We start from the raw sequence: 18,193 nt of genomic DNA on the forward strand, positions 1-18,193 counted from the left end.
TAAGTCCCTGTCATATTCTTTGTATCTAATGTAGCATCAACACTAGTAAAAAGTCTTCAGTTGCATTATTTCCAAACATGGTTTTCATAAATTAGCCTTCTAAACTCATAAATGGAAACGTAATCAAGGGACTACTGTGCTTTTTGGAACAGCAAGGCAGCCATAAATGCCATTAGAGTTCATGATGCTCATGAGTCCTGAAGACAATTCCAACATTAACAAATGTCATTTATGTTCATGTCCCCACTGACATAAACAAAAAGTTGCTGTTATGATGGGTGAAATGTGCAATTCAGACCTTTGTGCTGTAGGGCTCCCAGTACCCTGGGTGAGATGCTGCAGCCACAGACCAGGACCCCACAAACATCCTCTAATAATGCAAAGGGAGGCAGAGGGTCCTGAGAGCAGAACTGCTGTGGGTGCTGAGACTGAGTCTGATCTCTGCCTGATCCAGGCACCACTCAGCATCTCCTCATGCCACTGGAGACTGCAGCATAAAATACTATTGAGGCATGTAAAGGAATGAAACCTTTTGTAAAATTGGGTAAGGTGAACTTTAACACCAAGTTCTGGGACACTTCATTGATCTTCCAACATGGAATTAACAGGGAATATATTTCTTCTTGTAGGCTTGTCTCTGGAGAGTATGGTTGTGGAAGACTAGTTAAATTAATGGAGGACAGGATATAAATCCAGTGATTAATTCTTTTTAGATGCTAAATCAATAACTCTGGTTGTGCAGATTAAATTCTTTGCTTCACTTAAGGCTTTATTTTATAGCATAAAAAGAACGTAAATAAAGAAATGAAAATTTAAAAATGAAGCTTCTTGCAAAAGTTTCAAAAGGAAATGTGTGTGTTTTCAAAGTTGGTTGTGAAGTACAGGCAATTTATAAATTTAGCTTTGATTTAAAGATGGCAAGATGGATATAATGAAGTTTTAAATCTGTTGATACCATTTTATCACCCAGCATAGGTTCTGCAATTAAACCAATGTCACCCCCTGAACTAAACAGAAACATCAGAAAGAAATGTGAGAGAGTAGAGGATGGAAAAAACACCTGAGATTTTTTTAATTTAGTGCTGAAACCAGCATTATTAATGGGAGGAAACAACCTTCTCCACCCTTTCTGCCTTTTTTGCAAGCCTTTGAGGCCACAGCCTCCACCAAAGTTATCAGGCAGCCTTTGGTCAAGGTTTTACTGAAGGTTGGAGAAATAAAGTGCGCCATAAAAAAATTAATCTTCCACCTGCAGGATTATTTATTTTCCCACTGCTGCTATATCTGAATATGTACTCTTTCTCTTCTTGACTCTGTTTCCTTTCTTCCTTCTTTGCATTTTACTAAAGAAAAGAATCTACTGTGGGGAAGAGTGTCTGGCTGTGCTGCTCTGAGCCTGTGACCAGGAAGGCAGCTCTGTCTGAAACAACCTGTAAGAGATGTGTGTTTGTCCAGGCAGCTCTAGGGACGTTTACCAACCCTGGTTTCTCTTACAGAGACACTTCATGCCTTGTTCTGCAGAATCAGAAGCAGCACATTTGTCTTTTTCTTTCTTCCTTACTCTCTGGTCTTATTTTGTCTCCAAGAAAATATATTCACGCTCATAAGAGAAATAACAGAATCTTCTGTTAGCTCATTTTGAGTAACAATGACTTGCAAGAGGGCAATTAAGGCCACCTCCATTACCAAGAGAGACACTGCAGGAGGCAGCATCACAAAAAATTTCTCTGTACCTAAATAGAAAAAAGAGCTAGTGTTAAAGCTTTCCTTATTTGTTTAAGTTTTAAATGTTTTAACTGTCTGGGGTTTTGTTAGTTTGCCAGGGATGCTTTTTTTCTGTTGCTTAAATTCTGTTGCTAGGAAAAAACCATTTCCCACAGACCTAAGCTGACCAAGGTTTCAACTCACTGTTCAGCCTTACTTAAAGGAAGAAATATTTTATTCAGTCTGGATTCTCTCAATTTTTGGGTTTTTTTTTGTTCTACTAAAAGTAGTGCATTAATTGACTCTGCTGGATCACAGTGGGAGTTTAGGGGTTTAACCTTGATTAAGGTGGTTTTGTAGTTTCAGCAAGATGCCTGTGGTTTGGAACATTCCCTAACTGTACAGCAGAATGTTACCTTCAAAAGAGTAAATTTGCTCTTGTAACTACTGGCACTATGTTAAAGTAGTAAAGAGATCTAAAGAAGGAATCTGGATGTCCTCAGCAGTTGAAGGTTGTGGTTTAAGCCAGCTGATAACTGAACACCACACAACTGCTCACTCCACCTCCTCCAGCCTCCCTGGGACAGGGAGGGAAGCAGAAAAATAAAAGTAAGAAAACTCCAGGGTTGAGATAAGAACAGCTTAATAATTGAATAATAGTAATAACCAAACTGATAATTTTAATTAAGAAGAAAAAGCAGCAAGAGGGTGAAATAAAATTCAAGAAAAACAAGTGATGCAAATGCAAAACAATTGCTCATTGCCAACCAGCTGATACCCAGTCAGTTGTTGAGCATCCACCCCCAGCCAGCTTTTCCCCATGCTGAGCAGGGTGCCACATGGTCTGGAATATCCCTCAGGCAGTTGGGGCCAGCTGTCCTGAGTGTCCCTCCCAGCCTCCTCACTGACAGGGCAGAGAATCTGACAAGTCCTGTGAGTGCTGCTCAGCAACAACCAAAACATCCCTGGCTTATCAACATCCTTCCCAAAGCCAATCCAAAACACAGCCCTGGACCAGCTACCAGGGAGAAAATTAACTCTATCCCAGCTGAATCCAGGATACTGGGTGATTGCTTTTTGCCAAAAATTATCCTCAAGTCAAGAAAATTTAAAGAGCAAAGCAGTCATACTGCTGAGCTATGTGGTGCTATTAGCCAAAAACCCTCTTTATCACCAGTTTGATAAAATACCAGCAGAGTCTAAAAGATGTTTTGCAAAAGGACATCATCTGGTCCCTGAAATTTGAATTAAACATTAACAGGCCTAGATTTTTTAAATCTTCCCAATAAATCCCAGGATTAAAAATCTATTCCAGACATTGTCGCCATCCATGGGAAATTGTCAATGAGCTTCGCCTTGAGGTGCTATAAATAAAAATCATTAACCTTTAGCTAACATAAAAAGCTCAGGTTTAAGAATTATTGTAACTTCTGAGAGTTGAAGATGAAAGACGTGAAATGAAAAAGCTTTTTGCTGATTTTTTGCCATTAACACATTAACACTGCAGCTTTGACATGCTCTTGATAGTCCCTGAATGCTTTCCTTTGCTGTCTCCTTCCTTTGTATTTTGACTTGTTCTCTCATCAAAAATAACCACCCTGTAATGATTTCAACTCTATTTCTTCTTTCATTGAACATGTCAGGTTGTGACAGATGTGTATGTTTCTAACCTGAGCCTTGAGGATGTGGAAATTTCATGCAAATGCCCTTAATTACATGCAGCACATTTGAATATCAAACTCCTTGGCAAAGCAATGTTCTCCCAGGCCATTTTTGCCACAGAGGCTTTCAGACTGGGAGAAATCAAACCTTTTATCTGTGCCCAGCTGTGCTGCAGGCACTAAATGACCACTGAATTCTGAGGTAGCTCTCTTTGTTCTGAGGACAGTTCAGTATAACTCTATTCTGGCTGTATGTGTCCCCCTATTCCTTCTGTATAAAATGCACAAGTTTCATGCATGTCTCAGCTTCACAGTGGTTCTGATGGAAATGGTGTCACTCCTTCATGTTAGCAAAACCAGCTTTTTGGTCAGGATGTTGTATGTGGAAAGGCCACCCAGCACACAAGGAGTTAGAGGTTTCATGGCTACCAAATTCTCATGCCTGATTGTATTTTTTGATGCACTAAGCTCAGCCCTGGTGCTTCCTGACAAGTGATTACTTCTTCCACAAAAACAGAGCCCTTTTTTCTTATTGTGAATTTTGTTCTGGGTTTTGTTCTCAAGATTGGGAATGAAAATGAGAAAAATATCATATGAGTTAATCCTTTTTATGGTGGTTTGGTCTGCATCTACCAGATGGATCTTGTTTTTCCAAAGCACAGAGCTAAAATTTGGGAATCTGATTGAGTGAATCAGACAAGTTTGATGCAAAGAGCCAAGAAATGTAGAATCAAAACACCTTAGTATGTTTTGCTTGAAAAAAGAAGTGTTTAAATTTTCACCAATATTTTTTCATTGAAAGCTCAGAAGAATATTTTGGAATTTAGGAGATTTTGTTGTTTTGTTGGGGTTTTTTTCTGGTAAAGTACCATTTTCTAATTGTCTATAATGAATGTCTATAAAGCACTTTCATATTTTAATTATTCAAGTATGATATGTTATTGCCAAGTACCTACAGATGCATCTATGTTACCATGTCTTCTTGAGGAAGAAGTGTGCTTTTGAAGCAAATTCCACTTATCATGCTTTAGTTCATACAGCAGAGGAATACTGGGAGATGTAAGTGGTTTGGGACCCTGTCTGATGTAAATCTGACATCAAAAAATGACGTAAATTACATAAAAACCAAAATAAGCCCAGTGATATTTGGCCCTCAGCATCAGCCATTTTGCTTTACAGATTCATTGCCAGTGGCATGAATACAAGCACAGACACTATTCAGACCAATTAGATTAATATTTTACATCCAAACCACACCAATAATCACCACTGTGAAGTTTTGACCAGGCTGCCCTCATCTTTCAAGTTCACAAACCTGTCCAGCAGTTTCACAGCACGCTTTCTCATGAAATTTCCCATGCCTGGGTTCCCAGACAGGAATTCCTTCAGAGTTGCAGTGCCTCATCTTTGGTTCTGATTCTGGATGGAGCCCAGAAATTCATAAGGAATATGAAATGAGGAGGAAAGCTCCATCAGGATAAAATCATGGATGGAGATTACAGCCGTTCACAGACAGGTTAGGACTGTGTCCTTGCTGATTCCTTTACAGAAGTACAATTACTTGAAGGAGAATTAGGCATAGATCTGGAATGTCTGTCTTTGCTACCTTCTTTGTTAATTAGAGCTGTAAGTTGTAGAGGCTTTTCTTGCTATTGACAGGCACTGCCCATCTCATCTTTGACTCTGCATGTCTGTGCTCTATCCCACAGCTTAGAATAAGCAAAGAATGTTTTTGCTGGATTTTTTAAAGCTCTTTGTAAACTCCATGTGATTTAAAGAACAGAACAATGCAGCAGAACCAGTCCAGGGTACACACATGAAGAATATCACAAAAGGACTGAGAAGTGTTAACATTTGTAGCACCTTGGCTTGTTTTCTCTTGCCTTAGTGTTTCTGTTTCTCCTTTCATTTGCTTATGTTCTCATTTAGTTCAGTCCCAGAGGAGAGTGTTTGTGTGCCATCACATGTTCAGCCTCTCACAGCACAGACAGATGCTTTCAATCCCTGACTGCACCCAGCAGATCACAAAATTTTACACTCAGATCTGACATATTAAATTGCTATGGTGCAGTTCCTCCATGGCATGATGAGAAACACTCACTGCCACCTCTGCAGCAGCTGCTCTGCCCTGCTGCCTGGAGCAGCTCCTCCTGCTACATCAACTAAATTGGGCATCCTGGGACACAAGTCATCCAAGCCCAGTGCTAATATGTGGCTGAGTGTGCCTGCCTCTTACACATCTTGTTAGTGGTTCTGGGCACAGAGGAAGCATTTTCTGAAGATGTATCATTAGTTCATTGCCCATCAATGGCCTGCCTTATGTGTAAATGTCTCTGAACAGTCCCATGTGTTTAATCTGCTTCCTTTATCATTCAAAGATATTATCTCTGGCCCAGGCTTCACTTTGCTGTGGTTACACTCAAGCATAAGAGTTTTTCCCATGACCCCTGTTTTGGATTTAAGGCATTGGAAAGACCTCAGCATTTCTAAAATGTTGTTACCAAATCAAGTCAGAAAAACAGCCAGAACTGCAGATGGGAAGTTGCAGAATAATAGTCCATGTTAGCCAAGCAAACAGAAAACCCTGAAATACACATACAGTATTATCAAAATCAGATTAGATGTGATGAATTTTCATGTAGGAGACTCATGTTCTCTGTAGATTAAGTAGATTTGCATAGGTGTCATAAAAAATTTGAACTAACATATTAGTGTGCTGACAAGTTTAATTAATTTCTCAAAAGCCAAGAAATTCCTTGTTAAGGCCTGCAGAGGACTTTAGATCTCTGATATAGAGAGATGCATGGAAGATGTTTTGTTACAGCTACAGCTGTGAGAACAAATGATCTCTAAAACAAAATTATGGATGTCATGACTTGTCATGACTTGAATCAGCAAGGAAACCACTGGTCTTGTTCTGCTTTAGCTATGTTTTTGCTAAAGGTACTTATGCTACTTTTATGCTGATTTTATTCAAGTCTATTGATCTTTTAGTGGTGCTGTAGGTCTGACTTCTTTTGTGCTGCAGATACCCTAGCAAATATTTACATTATATTTTAAAAGCCAGAATCTTTTAAGACAGAGGGAGGATCAAGAAAATCACATCAATTCTGTAGTGATAAATTTGGTGCTCTCATGTTGTTGAAGAAAAAACCAGAAATACAAGATTTCTCTTACTGACACCATCAGCTTTTTAAGGCTGAGTCTTTCCAAGTAAAGGACTTCAGCAATGGGCTAGCCATCTGTGCAGACAAATCAGGAGAACCTCCCTGTTGCCAAAAAATGAAGGTGGTTAATATGGTTCCAAAATCTAGATAAGCAAATAAAATTATCACTTAAAAAAAAAAAGGTCAGCTAGGAACAGCAAGATCAACAAGATTAATTCACCTTTTTATTGTGTATTAGCAGGATAATGGAAGGAATATAGCCAGCTATTGCCTTTCAGTAGTGTGTTTATAATTCCCAGATGTCAGGTGCTAATTCCCTAAAATGGGTCAGCTTCATCACTTGAAGCTGTCTGGAATTTGCTGACCATCTTCCTCTGCAGCTGAGAACCTCAAAGATTTAGTCCCTTCTTGCTTTTCTGATTGTCACCGGCTGTACCAAATAAATTTTGAAATGTCATGGCAGCTAGGGCTGTCTCCCACAGACCTGCCCATTGAGCTGCAGGAAGAACTTGCTTACTTCTTTAGTTTGGTATTTCTTCCTTTATGACAGAATTTGGCAAGCTGTCCAAATTGGAATTTGTCCTTGGACATGACAAATGCCTCCTGGATATTTGTGGAAATGTTGAAAGGTTTGTGGCTCCTTGCACATCTCATCACCATGATCCCTCTGCCCTGCCAGCTGGTGCCTCTGGAGCTCCTCAGAGGAGCCATTCCCCTGGTGCTGTGCATCTCCAATGTTCCTTCTGGCTTTGTTTGCAAAATCGTCCAGTTTTTGCATGTTCAAATATCAATCCAAATGCTTGTTGGCGCAGATGGGCTGTTTCCCTCATCCTTGTGAGGCTCACTCAGTCCCTCCAGGGCTGATGGAGAAGCAGCAGAGCCTGGCTGTGTCAGGCCATGAGTGATGCTTGCACAGGGACAGGCTCACAGCTCCATGGGGTCTTGGTGTTTTTCCACATCCCAAGGCAAGATCTAAGGCTTCTCCCAGAGCAGGGTCACATTTGTCTTCAGGCTACTCTAATGCAAACAGGAGCCTTTTGAGGAGACAGGAAGGTGCATTCCAGAAGAGCAAAAAAAATCCACTTCAAAATGAAGACAAGCAAAAATCTTCCTGCTAGAACTTTTGAAAAAAAAAATAAACATTTCTTCCTACCTGAACTCCTGATCTCAACAGGCAGCAATGCTTTAGAAGCATCTTTGCTACACTGTTTAAAGGAAATAATTCAGCAGGAAAATTTTGGCAAAGTGAGACACTGTCTGAAACAGAACATTTTCAGTACAAAATATTAATGGAAAAAATCAGAACTCCAGCATTTTCAATAGTAAAGTTGCATTATGTTTGTCAGGAAAACTACAGTAGTCTCATTTTCTGTCTCTATCCATTTTTTGAAGACACATGAAAATGTCTTTCTAGATCAGATTATTTCCACTCTTTTTGTTTCCTTTCAGACAAAAAATGCTCTCTCTGATGTTTTCATGTTTCTTCAGAGAACAACACTAATTGGCTTCCATTGCAAGAAAATAACTCTCTAGAAGAAAAAACACTGTCTGTTGTTCCTTTACATCAATTTTATGTTTCTTAGTTGCGTCAGCACAGAGGATGATTGATTCTGTTTCTTGAGAAAGGGTATGGTTCCTGCCAAATTTTTATTTATTCATTACTACTGAAGGTAGATATGAAATAAGTAGAGGGAGTTGAAAATATTTTAGTTAGGGACAGTTCTCCTTTTTATTTGCTTTGCTCTGAAGTAAATTGGGTTTGTAATCTCTTTTGTCTCCTTCAGGCTTAGTTTACTTCACTAGTCACAAAAAGGGAACAGGAAGGAGACTGAATGGCCCCCACATGTAGACAATAAGAAAATGGAAGTTCATGTATGTAGCAAGACACTTTTTTAAACCTTTGCCTTGAACACTTCAGTGTTGTTTGCAGAGCAAATGCCACCTAAAAACAGTAATTGAGAAGGATAGTAACCTACCATTTTGGTTGTGAAACCTCAAATTACTCTTAGAGGAGTTTGTCTTCCCATTTGTGATAGGGGCTTCATCTGCCCTACAAAGTGCAGTGCTGAAATGCTGCTACAGACCCAGAGAGCTCCTGAGCTGTGTCAGCTCAGCCCAGACTCTGCCTAGACTGAGTAATTTCAAACAGGTACCAGAGGATACAATCTTGGCACTCCCAAGAACTAGAACTTTTTCTATAACCAGTTTACTAGTTGGATAGCAAGAGAATCATAATTTTTCTACATAACTCTTGGTATATATTTTCTGTTTAAACCCCAGGTGGCCAAATAAGGGTTTATGGGCTTGGATCCCCCAGGTCAGCTGTGGCTCTGTTTTAGGATTATAGCACACAAAAGGCTGTAAGAGATTCCTTCAGCTATGCAGGGCTGTCACAGTGATGTGGGGACAGCAAGTGCCAACCCTGTAGCACAGTCTGAACCTTCAGACTTGCATTACTTTAATTGTTTAGGACACACTGAAGTCAATGTGGGTGTATTTCTTACTTAACCTTTTGTGGGTCTCTCTAGGCATTCTCACAGCTCCATGTTTTAGAGCTGATTCTTATTCTCAGATTTTTGATACTACACTCCAAGGACTTTTGGAGAATATCTCTAAACCCAGGCACTCAGATAGTGCCAATCTTTCAGAAAAATGGGCAAAGAGCACTAGACTCTGGATGCTTTTCCAGATGCTGTGGATGCTTTTGTGCCTCTTGCTGCATTCTGCATTAGTCAGCAAACAAATGGGACTCGACATGCAAGAAAGGAAAGGACCTGCTTTATCCATCCATCTGTTCAGGGTCAAAACTTCAGGTGTCATAAACTGGAGTGGTTCTGACAAAGTCACCTGCCTTTTCACATTGGTCTCAGTGAATGTCTTTTGGTTTGCATTTGGTGAATATTTGGCCCAACTTCTGTAGAACTGCCAGCTCCAGAGGAACTCAAAGATTCCCCAGTTTTTTGCATTTCCAAGAGCACACCTGAAAGGAGGTGACAAAAGAGATCAAGGTACTTCTAAAATGCCCACATATCTACATCCCACACAAGCTGATGGCTTATTTGGCCGTGTACTGATGAATTATGAATTGTGGGTCCCATTTTATTTAGCAAACTGATACAGATGTGTCCTTGCAGCCAAAATTTGTCACCAAGCTTTTCTCCATGGAGGACCAACCTGTAATCAGCTCTGCTGTGACACAGGAATGTCAAGTCTGTCAAAACAAGGGAATTTCTAAACCACAAGACAGCACTGGTTCATTTAATGTCTGAGAATGATGAAGGTATTTTCAGCAAAGAAAGATGAAAAATTGCAGCCATGTCACTGACTATTCCAATCAGTCACCATTTGTGCTCTAGGGTAGATGTTCAGAGGAAGGACTTAATCCTGAACTAAACCGGTGTTCACTTCATACCCTAAAGCACAAAATTAGATGAAACTTTTAATTTTATCCCAGGTATTATAACTGCCCCTATCCAATCCTTTTATCTCTGCTGTGACATTTTCATATCTCATTTTTCTACCAGTAACCTCAGATTAACACAGATGATTTTTGTGTTCCAGGTGTAAGGCCATACAGAAGCCTTGTGACCAGCTGAATTATTAGACAGCACACCACAAAAAGCTTTTTCATCATCTCTCTAGAGGAAGAAATTTGCTTTATGACAAAGGTAATTATTAGATTTTATCTGCAGTTCAGTAAAGTACCAGAAATATCATGAAGTGCATTTGTGGCTCTGCTATTCTTAACATTTTATGTAGGGTGAATAAAAGGACAAAGCTCCAAGCAAACCAGAGTTTTGTAATTACATACACACAAATTACCAACATCCTTGAGCATCAGAAGCATTAATACAGTGAGAAGTTCTCAGCATAATTTCCTTTAAAAACAAAACCTGTATTGAACCTTTGCAATTTTGAAGACAATAGTGAAAATGAAGAGAGATGTAAATCAAATAAGTATCATATGGAACATCCTTGGGAAATCATCTTAATCACTTGGAATAAATCCTCAGGCACACACTGTATGCTGGGTGATTAAGATGGGCAGGAACAATTACTGTTGAAGAAGTGGATCAGAAAATTATTGTTTCATAGGTCAGTCTGAAAAGACCAAAAAAATAGCTGAAAAAACCTCCCTGTTACAGAACAGGAAAATAGTATCACTTGCTTTAGTACAAAGTTTTGGCAAATTCAATTCAGCTTAAATGAACAACAGACTACATGAGAGGGAGTTAAATTGGAGGGAGTTAAAACAAAACCAAATAAGCAAACAAACAAAAACCCAAATACAAAACACAAGCCAAAAAACCCAGGCCAACTCTGTAATTGTTCCTGATACCACAGCATTTAACATCAAAGTATCTTCCTCAGGCTACTGAGAATAGCAGTATGAGCTGGATATTTTATAATGAGCCGAGACAAAGAAGAATAATTAATAGATACTAAAAGGCTAAATGACCTGCATAACTACAAGCAAAATAACCTTTTTATATTCTTTTTTCTCATCTGAATTGACTACTTTATCGAGGGAAAAACATTGTTCCTGTTTGGGAAAAAATACATTATTTCTCCTGGTTTGCAGAAAGGTTTTGAGCAGTGTTGTAAACTCTTTAAAAGCCCAATCGAGGCAGTGGAATATCTGGTGGAGAAAGCCATGTGATCTCCTTTGTGGTGTCCCTCATCCATCTTCCCCAGTGCTGTTGTTTCTGTGGAGCTCGGCCAAAGTGCACAAACTGGGTTTTTCTCCGTGCAAAGCACTGAGAGATCCTTGGGTAATTCATCTCTATGTGTGTGGGGAAGGTCTAAATGATTCAGGAGGTTCAGTCTCACCAGACCCCTCAAGTCCTCTGGCACCTTTGCAATATCTTCTTTTCTCTGTGTTCAGTTCCTGCCTGGAAGATTTGATTGCTAGCAGAGCTTGCAAGGCTGATTTCTGCTTTGACAGAATATGTTGCCTTTGTGCACAGGTGTTGTCAAGGAGTGGTTGAAGGGCATTCAGGTTGCCCAAACTTGCCTGAGGAGCCATGTGTTGCAGAGCAGACATCTTATTATATGGAATATTCCTTTGGTGAGTTTGGATCAGCTGTCCTGGCTGTGTCCCCTCCTTTGATGGGGGGAATGCTGGGGAGACAATGATGATGCTGATGCTGTGCCAGCCCTGCTCAACAGTAGCTAAAACACTGCTGTGTTATCAACACCTTTCTATCCACCGGTACAAAAGCACAGCTCCAAGGCTGCCTTGGGAAGATCAGCTCATCTCAGTCAGGCCCAATGCCCCTGTGATGGGGAGTTGACAGCAAACAGACAAATTGGAAGCATGGAAAAAACTCGAGTGCAGAACTGGGTCAGGATGCCAAGGAAGAGAACTGCAAAAGAAGCACTATTTGCCAGAGAGAGATCCTCAGCAGGAGTAAATGAGAGAAGGGACTGTATTACCAGTGCTTAACAATAACCTGATATATGGCATGGAGCAAGCTTATTCAGAGTATTCAGTTTTTGAGACCATTTACATGACATTTCTACAGCCATACCTAAGCTGTTAAGAGGAGTAGAAATACATGTTTTACCTCACATGAGCTGGATCTGTCAAGTGAACATTTATATTTTTTAAACTTTCTATTCCCTTCTTTAATGTTCTCTCTGTTCACATAACTTTTTTTTTTCTGACTTGCAGGAACAGCAAGGTTATCAGCTGAGGTCACTACCCTAATATACAACGTGCTGCACAGGAGAGGAACATTGCTGAAATCATCTCCTAGCCACACAAAGGTGAACAAAAGACAAAAATCTTGGCCCTGCTCATAGTCTGGCAAGGTCACCACCAAAATCAAGTTCAACTGAACTCACTTTTACAAAGAAACTTGACTCAATCAAAGGTCAGCCTCTGAGATCCCAGAAATCTCACTCCTGAGTATACCCAAGCCATATGCACAAGGTTGGAATGGGGAGTATTTTAGGTTCCCCACTGTCAGTGTCACTTTCTGTCATTTTTATTGCACACTGGTAATGTAGATCTTCACTTTATGGGTGAGTCAAGATTTCCACCCATTTTTGTATTTCACCAGGCTTCCTTAGGAGGAGGACACATTACACTTGGAGAAAGAGAAAACATATACTGAAGTGAAAGCATGTCAAAGAAGCCTGTGGCTGAAGAGGGAGTGAGGAGGGAAACGTGATAAATTGAGCTGGACAGCAGCTGGCCTTTGAGAAGGTAGAAAGTACATAATCTCTGGTATTTTCTTCATTTGCAATGCTGAATATTCTGTTGCATTAATCAGTGGCTACTTGAGCAGCAGTAGCAGCAGAAAAAAGTAGAATTAAAAAAAAATGTCTAGACCACCACTGTGAAGAACTAATCCATCTTTGAAGCATAGTAATGAATTAATTTGCTACAAAAAATATGAAATAATAGAAAAATGTTCCCTCATCTCTTTACCCCAGAAGGGTTCTAATGTGTGAGCTCTCATTAGTATTCATTTTTGTCAAATAGAAGGGTTATGCACCTTTATTGGATAATGTTTAAATGTCAAAAACGTTTGCATTTCTGTCTTAAATTAGTGATTCTTTTTGCAGTCATCTAATCCATTCGTATGCAGTGCACAGATGTAGTTTGAAATTGAGGCTATAACAAAATGGGAAATTCCCAAATCCTAGGCCAACACAGTAATAGTCTGTCTCCAAGCCTTTGGATCATCCTCATCATTGAGGAATTAGACATGGACATATGTTAATTAATATCTCTCTTCCCCATTCAAATGCTGGTATGGCAGAGGCTTTAAGGAGAAAATATGAGGGGTCCACAGAGGGAAATGAGTTTAATCATTATCTGCAGATGTAGCCATATATCCCTGAGTGCTGAAAAATGCAGCCTCACATAGCTTTGGGGTAGCTGCTTCCCCAGAGGTGATCTTGATACCTGGTTAAATTTCTGAATGAAATTCAGTTCTGGTTCTCCAGTACAATGTTGTGAATGTGGAGATGATTGCATAATATTCTACAGCCTGTGTTGAGAGGAGGTCAAACAAAATCAGAAGTGTCCCTCTGTCCTTAAAAAATATGCCTTTCTGTCATAATTTAATCTGTCTGTTCAATGTCAAGTAGTGTTTTCATTTTTATAATTTATAATGTGGTAGCACACTAAGTTTGTGGAGGACTTGCTCAGTTTTAACCTCCAGGAAAGTAGACAGCAAGGTCTCTGCCCCAGTGCTCTTCTATTCTACAGCACCACTTGGAGAGAAAAGAGAAAGCAGTATCTGTACAACAGAGAGGAACAGGCAAAGGTAGAAAAATGGGAGGAAAACAGTCAGAGTCAAAAACTGAGTCAAACAATTGAGTCAAAAATACCTCAGGAGCCAGGAAAATAATCAGATCAGTCAAAGGAGCTTTCAGGTAGGGGTTAACGTGACAGGGATTTTTGAAGAAAAGAATAAGATTAATCATCCATTCATAATCTGAGTCAACTTAATGAGACTGGAGTGGATGACTTCTGAAACATCAGTCTTGACTGATTTCTCTGAACTAAAATCAGATGCCCTCTCTGGTGGGACAGTGTGACAGCCATGAACATGCTACCAAAGTTTATGACACTGGCAAAGGTATCATTATTATGGAAGACCAACACATGAACAGGAAAAAGTCTCTGCCAAGTGTTTTTCCATCCTTGGTGCTGCTTGAAGCGCCAAATGATGTTTCAGCAGATTTGCTTCAGTGTCTCTCACTCCTTTCCTCAAGAAAGACACTGTGTTGGAAATACTCCAGGAGCAGGGAAACTGATCAGAAAGGAAATCAGATTTTATCACCAGAGATCAGCTGTAGCTCAGGTTGAGTATGCTGCTATTGTAAATGGTTTGAGATTTATGCTGGGCAAGAGTGCAAACAGCCGCTCCTTGCTATTTCAAATGACTGCTACCAGTTTTATTATTCCCAGGCAGGTAAGGAAAATGCTGTGAAAAATACCAACATTTCAAGCATGGACTGCTCAGATAATGCATATTACTCCCTCAGAGTCCTCTTATTGTCTATCTTTCAAAGAGCTGGCAACAGGTCTTGGTAAATAATATCATCTTGGTGAGTGTGAGAGCTGAGGGACCCCCAGGGGGCAGAGGAAGATTTGGTACCCAGCTCCAACACTGACCCCTCTGGCTTTGCTATTTTCTTGCTCTCTGCTCCAGTTCTTTCTTGGTGAATATAGGATAAAAATTATTTAATTCCTTAACAAGTGAATTGTGGCTGACTACAGCTGAATGACACCTCTCCTGCCCTTTCCAGGCCCCTGTGCAGGATGGGCAGCTAAGGACATGCAGTGACACCTCTTTACCTACATTTCCATTCGTTCAGTTTTAGGTTTCATCTCCTGCTTCAGAGCTTTGGTGGCAGTCAGCATATGGTGCTGTAGCATCTCAGAACCCACCTGCTGTACTAGCTGCTTGGCACGACCACTGCTGCTACTCCTGTCAGACATAGTATTTTTGCCCTTTAAAGTTGGATTGTTTTAAAAAATCTGACAAGCTGTCACCCAACAGCTGGTCTTTTCACAGGCGCCAGAAAATTAATCTCCAAAATGATACTTTCTTCCATCAAGGATTTTGTGGTAAACAACTGTTTGAAGCAGCAAGGTCTGGAAGGGGAGAGGCTACAGCAGCAGCAGGGTGAGCGTGGCCATGGACAATTGTTCTGTGCTGCCTCTGCTTTCCATCATTCACACGTCAGCGGTGACCAATGCAAAGCAAACTCATTAATCCTGCTGCTAGAAAATTAAAATCCCTGTGTTGAAATTGCATATTTACTCACATCTCAACTTGAAATAATCGCAGGGCACGACAGAACTACTGTTGATTACTTTGTCTGATCACATCCTTAATTAGTGTTACGCAAATTTAGTGAGTAATGTTGAGACTCCGGGACAAGGAAGCAGCAAACAGAATGAAGCACAGGGCCAGTCTCCAAGGGGCTTTAGCTCTGTGCAGAAACTCACTGACCCAGGGCAAGTCAGCCACACTGCAGGCGTGTTTAAATACACTGTGGATACTTCTTTACTGAGCCACAAGATAATTCCATGTTATGCCCTGCTCTGAACCTTGATGAATGAGAAATCCTAGAGTTATTTCAAACTCTGATAAATATTTATCTGTCAGAAAATAAAAATGAGAGACTTAGACCTTCACCTTCTAACTCATAAATGACTAATGAATTTCAATGTCCGCAATTTCAAGTCTCTCAGAAGATGTGGTTAACAGAAAGTCCCAAGGATCTCTCTGCTGAAAAACCCAGCCTCTCCTGTAAAAGTGAAAATTTTCTGCCTTTTAACTTCCAGCTCATTTTCTTTTCATGTTTATGACAAGTTTCCAGGCAGAGTGGCTTTGCCTGGAAAAGGCCATCCTGTGGATAAGGTGACCAGTCAGAGGAAGACAGTAACTCCTCCTTCTCTGTCACACAAGGGCCACCTTCAATTTTACATCTTCATGGTGATGTATGAATGCCTGTGCTTTGGACCAGCTTTATCACTGTCACAGAAGGTGTCATCATCACCTACAGGAGTGACTGCTTCCCTCAGCAATGTGATGACAAAGTGTCTCAGTGATTTCCTTTGAGAATGAACTTTGAATTTTGGAAAGCAAAATCCATTTATGCTCTCATGCGTACTCCCAGATTATGAGAGCGTTGTTATGAGATCACCCATAAGAGTTAGGGAACAGATCATTAGAGTCATTCACTCGATACGGTTACGCCAAAGTTAATTCACTTTTCAGCCATGTAATAAGATCCCACAGGGTCATTACTTCTTTGCTACATCATCAAAAAGAATGAGATTCATTTGTCTCAGTTTATGTGGAAATAGACACTGCCTCTTATCATCCCCAGCTGAGTGAAATTGAAAACTGCAGCAGTTCCTTTCTTGAAGTTTTCCAAGGTGAAAAACCGTTATTTAAAATGTAAGATTTAATGCATTAATACCAGAGACTTGGATTGTCTCACCCTGGCAGTTGAGCCTTTTATCACTAGCAGGATGCATAGACAGATGAACAGCTATGAAAATAAGATTTTTGTATATTATTTCTGAAAAGAAAAAAAAGGTATTTGTCAGGTTCATCAGTAAAAGAAAAATAGGACAAAAAATGTGCTAATACAAAAATTGATTGCTTTCATATGTAGTATAAATCAGAAAGCTTTGCTTATGTGCTTGACAAGCACTGTCTTAAAACATGAAGCAAGGCACAGAGACTGTAAGTTGCTTGAAGGATCCATAACTTTAGGAAGGGCACACGCTGGGCTCTTCATAATGATGCCTGTGCAGGCAAATGTTCCTTCACCCAGGGTAACACTCACTATTCCAGCAGCCATCCTATCACATAATAGGTGGGGTTTTAATTTTTAGATTCTTTCCAGTAATATGCACTGCTCATCTCTCTGAAGATGCCTAAATTACATTAGACCAGCTACTGCCTGATGATTTTTTAACCAGTATGGATCAGCTGATTCATTGGAAATAGAGGAACTATAAACCACTGACTTGTTCAGTTAAGAAAAATGTCTGTTAGAATTTTTTTTAATTACAGCATCTCTTTTTTATACCATTTCACACTGTGCAGGCCTGTGTTCAGGAGCCTACAATTCATCTCAGCAGTGTATAGAGTCTGACACCAATGCTTACACCCCAAGCATTGTCAGGACAGAGAGAGATGATAATAGTGTAGAAAACACAGAAAATCTTTCAGTCTACATAATCAGACATGAATGGGGAAAGGGATAAAGACAACTGGAAATACACAGAAAATATGTTTTGTTCAGCAAAGTCATAGCAAGCATGAGGACAAAGTCTTAATTTCCTGTTTTTTATTTATCTTAAGTGTTGTAAGGTCCAAATGTGGGGATACTGGTGACAGAGAGGTGTCCACTGAAGGAGAATGTTATTTATAACAGAGGAAGTCAGAATTTCCTGAACAAAGAAAAGTGGTTTCACAGCAAACTAAGGGGACTGCTTGTTTCTGTGCATGGTACTCTTTGCAGGGACTCCATACAGACCTCATTGCCCCCCTGCTCATAGAGGAAACTCAGTTCCCGGTCTGGACAGGTGCTGTGGGTCTTGCATCCACCTACCCAGTTAATGTAGTGCTAGCAGATGCTCAGGAGGCTGTTGATAGTGTGTCCTGGTGGCTTTTCACAGTGCTGTGACACAACCCATGGAGGGACCGAACGTACACAGCTCCTGAGACACTTCTCTGAGCCAGAAACAGATTTATGGAGCCTCCTTCTTATCCCCTAATTCTGAAGAACAGGTGGTAAGAGTTGACTTGCTGTGACAGAAATCCAGGGAACAGCAGCAGACAGGCAGCCCCCTTGGGAAGGAGCCATCACGTTTCCAAGCCCTGCCTGTCTCCGCGCAGCGCTTCCCGCACTGACGGCATTCCAGCACCCCATAAGGGTTCCTCTGTGAGCAGCAAGGAGCCCCTATGCAAATTCCACTCTTTGTGAGAGAGTCACTGTGCAGGAGATGGCACGTCAGGAAATCTGGCTTTGAATGGCAAGTGTCCCCCCTGTGGTAAATTAGCGAAGTCACGCTGAATTTCAGTAGGGCTGCATCAGTTTGCGCTGGTTAAGGAACTGATTGCTTCAGTTGACTTATTATACTTCCTATCTTAGGCAATAGCTGAGCATAAAAAT

The sequence above is a fragment of the Melozone crissalis genome, unplaced genomic scaffold, assembly GCF_028551555.1.
Source record: "Melozone crissalis strain CALT ecotype California unplaced genomic scaffold, PUWL_Pcris_2 ptg000019l_1, whole genome shotgun sequence".
NCBI classification, from domain to species: Eukaryota; Metazoa; Chordata; class Aves; order Passeriformes; family Passerellidae; genus Melozone; species Melozone crissalis.